Below are 8,528 nucleotides of genomic sequence, written 5' to 3' on the forward strand. Positions count from 1 at the left end.
TCATTCTACCCTCCACCAGTGTCTCAAATATGTGGATACTAATAATGAGGTCAAGACGGTGGTCGTGAATAAGCAACCGTTTAAGGGATTGGAAAACTATTTTACCGATTTCCTTCTTTACGGTGCTGAGTCCGACACTAAACCATCGGCCAAAGGTACGGACAACGGAGAAGAAACTGACACCGAGGCTAGGCTTGATTACAATGGAGGTTTTGTATTGAATAATATTATACCCTTTGTAATCAATCTTGACGGTAGAGAATCGTCAGATAGTAGCTGTAATTGGCAACATGCCAAAGAAGTAATAAATGATGATTTAGAGTTCTCGCCTTCTCTTGATAAGATAATGAAGGGATTATATGATGATCTTGATTTACACATGCTACTCCTATCATCTTGCGTGACAAAGAAGCGTATCCAAGACTCCTTTGGATATTCCTGCTAAGAAAAAGGGTCAAAAGGAGATAATTTACGGGAAAGGCGAGATGTCTCCAATGCCTAACCATTTTTCGAGAGATGATAGTGACGATGAGAAGCCTTCTCCTCACTTATCTAAGTACAGTTCAAAAGCGCATAACCTCATGGAAAAGTGGGGATACAATCTAACACTTAGAGAAGGACTTTGCTTCGGTCGAGGTCCTCGAGTTCCGATTAAGGCTGCTTATGTACCAAAAGGGAAACCTAATAATTACTACGCGTACAGAAGAGGTCTAGACTACGTCTCTTCATTCGAAGACGAATGCTACCAGTTAGCGAATAAAGATAGGTACTCATCCTATTCTTCAAACTGGGACTCCGAAGCTAGCCTTGGAGAGATGTTCAAAGACCTAATGTCAAACAAGGCCATTATCGACCCCACCACAATAGGGGAGGATGATCAACTATCAACATGGGAAGACCCTTGGATCCACCATCTAAACATCCAATATGGTGACCGGTTCGAACAAAGAGAACCTCCCACTAAGGATAAAGTGGTCTAGGTAAACATGGGCAACGAAGCCAACCTAAATCCCATATTCGTCAGCGACAACCTCCCACTAGAAGAGAAGGAGGAGTTGATTGCCCTCATCAGGGAACACATCAATGTTTTCACCTAGAATATGAAAACATGCCAGGACTTGATTCGAACGTGGCGATGCATCGCCTCAACATCAAATTAGATTTCAAACCCATCAAGAAACAACAAAGACAATTTCGCCCATAAATTATGGAGGCGATTGAGGCTGAAGTTAAAAAGCTAATCACTTCAGGCTTCATCCGGGAAGAGCAACATCCTGATTGGCTCACGAACATCATTCCGGTTCTGAAGAAGAATTTGAAAATTAGGATCTGCATCGATTTTAGAGACCTGAACACCGCCTGCTCGAAAGACGACTTTCCTCTCCCTATCACGGATGTCATCATTGACAATACGTGTGGATTCGAGAGAATGTCATTTATGGACAGATTCTCGGGATACAATCAAATCAAGTTGTATCCGGATGATGAGAAGCATACTGCCTCAGGACATCTCTCAGAGTATTCTATTACACAGTCATGTCGTTCGGCTTAAAGAACGCAGGTGCTACGTACCAACTAGCAATGATGAAGATTTTCTAGGAACACCTTCGAAAAACCGTCGAGTGCTACATTGATGATTTGGTCGTTAAAAGGTGCAACAAAGATGACCACATTAAAGACTTGAGGACAATGTTCGATCTCATGCGAAGTCATCAATTGAAGATGAACCCTACCAAGTATTTCCTCAGAATGTCTAGTGGAAAATTTCTCGGGTTCGTTGTCACCACGAAGGGAATCCATATTGACCCCGACAAGGTGAATGCGATAATTGAATTGCAACCCTTGAGAAACCTCAAGGAACTCAGGGGACTATAAGGAAGACTAGCTTACATTCGGAGATTCATTTCGAACCTGTTCGGGAAATGTCAACCATTCTCGAAGCTCACAAAGAAGAGCATATCTTTTATCTGGGATGATGCCTATCAGAAGGTATTTGAAGATATCAAGGCATATCTCTCAAATCCTCCTGTTCTCGTAGCACTGAAGTCAGGTAAACCATTCTTGATTTACATCAAGGCGATGAACCACTCGTTAAGTGCTTTACTTGCACAAGACGATGACAACGATCATGAGCAGGCAATATATTACCTAAGTCGAACTTTGGTAGGTGTCGAATCTTGGTACTCAATGATCAAAAAGGAATGTCTCGCGTTAGTGTTCGCCATACAGAAGATGCGACACTATCTCATTAGGCAGATGATTTACGTCATCTTGAACGTTAATCCAGTCTGGGTTTTCATGACGCAACCGGAGTCTATGAATTGACGGCTAGCAAAATAAGCCCTTCTCCTATCCTAATACGACTTGCATTTTAAGCAACTGAAGTCGGTTAAAGGACATACAATTTGTGATCTTCTAGCGGCTAACCCTATAACGAATACAACCGAATTATATAAAGATTTACCTGATGAAACCCATGAAGTCAATACTACCTTGCATCAACAGGTGTGGTAATTGTACTTCAATGGGGATTCCAGAGTGACTAATACGGTAAGAGCTCCTGGTAAGTCTAGAAATTCTGCGGGAGTCAGAGTTCTCCAAGTAGGTCGAAGCTATTCCGCTTAGAGAAGTAAAGACAAGCAATGTCATTGTGTTCAGCAAACACCACATCATTTATCGTTATGGTGTGCCGATGCCAATCGTGCATGACAACGGCCCTAAGTTTGTCAATAACATCTTCATCAAATTTTGTGAGAAGTTCAAGATTGAAGATGTTTCATCAACGACATACAACCCTATTGCAAACGGATTGGCTGAAGCTTTCTACAAGACAATCATAAAGATTTTGTCAAAACTCATGAGAACTAACAAATGAGACTAGGACAATAAACTTGGTGAAGGTCTCTAGGCTTATCGTATGATAGTTTGCTAGCCTACTGGTGCAACCCCGTATTCTTTAGTATACAGACATGAAGCCGTCCTCCCATTAGAGATTCAGATTCCCTCCCTACGTATTGCTCTCACAACGGGGATGATGACTGATCAACAACATCAGAAATATCTTGAAGAACTCAAGACGTTAGATGAAAAGTGCTTAGAATCCCAACAACAAATTCAATTTTATGAAGCCAAAATCTTTAAGGCTTTCGATAAGAAAGTTCGACAGCGAAGATTTCTGGAAGGAGACTTGGTCCTTGCCATTCAACGATCGATGATTCTCAATTCCAAGAAGAAGGAAAAATTCTAACCCAAATGGGAAGGATTGTTCATAGTAGAAACAGTTTACTCGAATGGCGCATATCGTTTGGTCACCCAAAACGGTGACAAACTCATGATGGTAATAAATGGGAAGTTCTTGAAGAAGTATTATCTCTAGTATATTCAGATAACCTATTTAATGGGAAGTTCCTGAAGAATGATACACAGGGTATTCTTAAGGATCACCCAAAACCTATTGTTTCTTAATCATGACATAAAAAAATAAACTGATTAAAAACCTTCCACTGTGGCTATTTACTCATTTCCAAGATGATTAAAACCATTCCACTGTGATTTTTAAAACGTCTTTCGTTGAGATGAGATTCAATGACTTCATCAAGTTAATCTTTCCTCATGAAGCTCCCACTGTGACTCTGAGGTCCTTTAAGGATAAAGCACAGTTCATCTGCCTACATGCCAAACCATTTCTCGGTCATCGGCATTTTCATGATAACTAGGAATTTCTTGCGAAGTGAAAGATAATACACGGTGACAAACTCCCACAATGCAGTTGTGGAGTACTTAACGATTCATGGTCATCCACCACAAAATCCCTCACTGATCAAATCAATTGGCAGTGAGTCCACAAAATTCTGTTAGCTGAGTCCATCCAAATTCCCACTGTGTCTGTGTACTTAACACTCCCATTGTTAAAGTCCCGACACAATACTTGAAATCTAAATCTGATGATCTATGATGATCATCGAACCCCCTTCGTGTCAAGATCTTGTCACTTGGCACCGAAACCCCCACTGAGTGAGCTGTACAAGTCAACATTCCCATTGTTATTTGTATCTTCACTCCCCCTGTTTCTTGGTCAAACCTTCCTATAGTTAGGACCAAAGCCAAAATCTCCTCTTGGTTCTTTCAATGAATGAGAGGCCCACTTTCAAAGCCGGGTTTACCTTTCGATAAACGAAAGGTCTCCGCCTACTTTGAGCGATCAAACCTATAAAAGTTATGGTCATCTCAATCCTCCACTTGGTCAGACCTTCCCACGGTTTCGATCAAAGTTGGAATTCCATTACGAATAAATGAGAAATTTATCTTCCGATCGGGTAACCAATCCTATAAAAGTTAGGGTTATCCAGATCTCTTAAATTCTTTCTCTCCAGCATCATCTCGATAAACGAGAAATATGTCTTCAGATCGGGTAACCAATCCTATAAAAGTTAGGGTTATTCAAATCATTTCGATTCTTAGAGTGGAAATTCCACTCTAAGTTTCTTTGGCAGAAGATAGAATATAAAAATTTTCCTCTCCGGTACTGGGTTTGTCTTTACCTCCAAAAGAAGACATGGAGATAGACTATAAAATTCTTCATTTTCAGAGTCGGGTTCGTCTTTGCCCCAAGAAAAGACACATCTTTCCACCAAAATCCATGCTTTTCATGCATGGGGTACTTTATCTCAATCCTTAAATAGAGATAAGTCTACGCCTAACACTCGTTACCGGTTAATCTTTCACCGTGAAAAAGACATTAGAATACGTGTTTAGGGGACATTATCTCGATCCCTATCAGAGATAAGTCTACGCCTAACACGCATTGCCGGGTGGTCCATTCCCGTGAAAATGAAGAAGTCTATGTCAAAATCATAGCACCCAGTCTAAGAGAGTTTATTCTCTTAGCATAACGTTACATGTGAAACGGGTTTCAACAATTCACATGCTAGCCCGATTCAAACGGTAATCGGTAAAGGCACGCCAAATCCGTTGATGGCTGAGGGTTTGTCAAAAATCCTATGAACACCCCGCAACGGATGGTTAAGTCTATGTATTCAAAATCATAGCACTAAGTCTAAAAGAATTCATTCTTTTAGCACAACGTTACATGTGAAATAGGTTTAACAATTCACATGCTAGCTCGATTCAAACGGTAATCGGTAAAGACACATCAAATCCATTGAGGGCTGAGGATTTGCCAAAAATCCTGTAAGTATTGTGATTATTTGTCCTAGATTGGATAAAAAAAGCCATAATAAGAAGGAAAACGCGCTAAGTAAAAGACTTTGTTTCATTAATAAAGTCAAGTTAAATGAAAATGCAAAAGTGGAAGCTATCAGTCCGAATATAATCCGCGACTGAGTATCCGAAGTTCCAACGTAGAGAGCTCATCTGCATAACTCTGCTCGAGTTTAGCCTACAGCTCAACCCGGATGGAATCTTCGGATGTATCTAGTATCTTTGCAGCTTCGCTTCTCAACTTAGCCAATTTCTCCTTTGCAGGCTCTAACTTCTCTAGTGTTCGTCTCCGAGAGTTTTCGGCATATGCTAATTTGTCTTCAAGAACAGTGCAAGATTCTTTGGTGTACTTCAGGGCCTTTTCAAGATCAGCTATCTTCTCATTAGCCAAGGCTAAAGAGCTAAGTAATTTAGCCCTGACATTGTCCTTCCTCAAGAGATTAGCCTTCATCTGCATAACATAGCCCTCTTGTACCTAAAGATCGTCTCCGATGGATGCTCTGGTGTCATGCCACTGCTTCAGCTCGGACTCCAACTGAGCATCAACAAACGAGGAAACACCTCTAGTCTTCTGCTCCCCTAACTCTTGGGATTTACGCTCCAGTATGACGAGATCTGCGGTGAGGGAATCAACTAGCTCTAAGTACCCCTCCTCATTAATCATCGTCATATAGAGGTCAAGAGATCGCCTGAACTGATCAAAACAATATCCATGATGAACGATCCTCTTCACCATTTTGTCCAAAAAGTTAAGGAAATTCTCAAGATCTATACGGAATATGTCCCTGTCCATATCAGTATCAGATAATAAGGCCATGATGCGCTCGTATGGAGATGGTAGAAGCCCTACAAGTAATTGTGCAGTAGAATAAGAAATTCTAGAATATTTCACGGGAAACTCAGAGCAAGTTATGAGTTTACCGACGCCAGTAGAAATTCCTACAGTTTGCCGTTCTGAACTTGGCTCTGCTTACCTAATCTCGGGAACCCCCAGAATGGTGGTAGACATAACTGTCGTCGGTATATCAACTCCTCCAGGGGACCTAATGATGTCTGTGTCCATCATATCTGAAGGAATAGTAGCCTAAAGCTGAGAACTAGGCGGTTGAGCCGTAGCCGTGGGTCTCTCCAATGACGAAGAGACAAAACCCTTAGGCATGTCTGGAATGCTAATGACCGTAGCTGTATCAGCCCCAGTGACTGGTCCTACAATCAAAACTCCCCTATGGTTAAATAAAATATTGACAGATAAAAAAGATGATCTATGAAGTAGATGCACACCTACAGATGAACCTCCCTCAACGGATGGTCCTGCAACCTCTCGAGTGACTAGCTCGGCTGACATGTCAACGAGCAGCATGTTATCAGATCTTTAGAAGCTCGGCGCTGAGACGAATACGTATCCGCTGAATCCTTCAGGGTTCACACCATGAAATGCTTCCTCCTCAACCGGTCCCTCCATTGTGGCATCTACGCAGGAGCCTAAATGTTGAGTAAAGAGAAAGAAACTAGAATTCATGATAGTGGGAATCAGATTCACCTGTGGCAGTTGCAAAAGATTCTGTTACAAGAGTCATATTGTTAGGATAAGAGGCTCGTCTTCCTCCTCAACCCGTGCAGCAGACTCAGCGGTAGACCGTAATCTTATGCGACGAAGGATAAGAGGCTCGTCTTCTTCAACCATCCCACCTGGGGTAACAAGAGTCATATTGTTAGGATAAGTAAACAAAACCTCTCGCCTCGGCTTTGATGGAGCCGGTGGAGGTTTAGGGAAAATAGAGCGCTGAGCCCGACGAGCAAACATCAGACTCAGTAAATCTAAGAAGAAAGAGTCTGACAGACCTGTCTCAAGTTCTTCCTTAGTACTTCCAAATCCGATGTTCGTAACTCTAAGGTCTTCTTCGGAAATCTCCTCGTCGTCATTAGTAGGAAGGAACCCTTCATCATCCTCCACTCTACCTCTGCCTCTGTGGGAGGGTTTGACAGGCTTCTTCCCCTACTTCTTCAAAAGCTTAGCATCACGAGTAGCCTTAACAGTAGCTCGAACTAAATATTTAGCCTCCAACTCGGCGATGTCCTTCACGTTCATAAGATCATTCATAGAAATGAGCTACTTGCACCTGAGGAAGGTAAGTTGTGGTTTACGCCTGGATGTAGGGAGAGTGAAGGTGACACCCGTACAACCTGTCATGCTTCAAAGCCATGCTCGAACACCATCTATAAGACCTCTATCAGTTCTCAAACCTCGGTTCGGGTTCTCAACATGTAGTTGGTCGTAACCGAACTGACGAGCAAACCAACTTGGCAAATAAGGCTCTATATGGCAAGGACTCTTCACCCGAAGGACGAGATATCCATGGCGGATATTCACCAACCAATGGAAACAACCCATATCAAGAGAAGTCCGACCAATGCCTTGCTTCTCTTCATCAATTAATACCTCATCATAGCGGCTCGAGAAATGAGGAAAACATTTGAAGAACTTCCAACACTTGTGGATTTGAAGCTCTTGTTTCGACTCGGTGAAAGTCTTTGAAACCCACTTGCTCTCCTTTAATGATTATAGGAAGTGGATGGAGGTATCGACAGTGCTCAGCGTTGACATCAAATCGGGTCGATGAAGGATGAGCCATTTCATCAGATATGTATATGGGAACTCAACTTTCACGGGAAGGATCTCGGTCGACGGTTCGGGCCCTATTTGCATAATACCATCGACCATGTATCTAAGCCCACAATGAATATCAGTGACCATCGCCAAAAGTAGAGAAAGATTCTTCCCATGAGCTAACTGGATAGCCGGGAAGAGAACCTCAATCAGCCAAGCGTCGAAAAATTGATACGGAACGACACACTTCTTCAACCAAATGGAGAGATACCATTCCAGAAGAGGCATAGGCCGAATACGCTTCCACGCATGCCATAGGAATGTTCGAAACTTGGTCCCCGCTGGAAAAGGGCCCTCAACAGCAACAATAGTGAATGATTGAGCACCGATCTTCTCGATCAGAGCATTAATTGCAGAAGGAGTCAGAGGAGCTAACTCACAAATAGCTTCGCCAGAATTACTCTCCAAGTGCTGAAACAAATAATCATCAAAATGCTTCAAGCTTATTTGTTTCTTCTTCTTCGCCATGGGGTTCATACTGACTAGAGCAGTCTGATAGTGACACGTAAGATCCCAGAACATATCATACATGTCGGAAGAAGCTCTCTTCAACTACCTCAGCTGCCGATTGGTAGGAAAATACTCATGGCACGGGTAATCTCCTATTGAAAGTTTGGAAACCTTCTGCATCTCATGAAGA

Source organism: Asparagus officinalis, chromosome 5 (assembly GCF_001876935.1).
Source record: "Asparagus officinalis chromosome 5, Aspof.V1, whole genome shotgun sequence".
In the NCBI taxonomy this organism is placed as follows: domain Eukaryota; kingdom Viridiplantae; phylum Streptophyta; class Magnoliopsida; order Asparagales; family Asparagaceae; genus Asparagus; species Asparagus officinalis.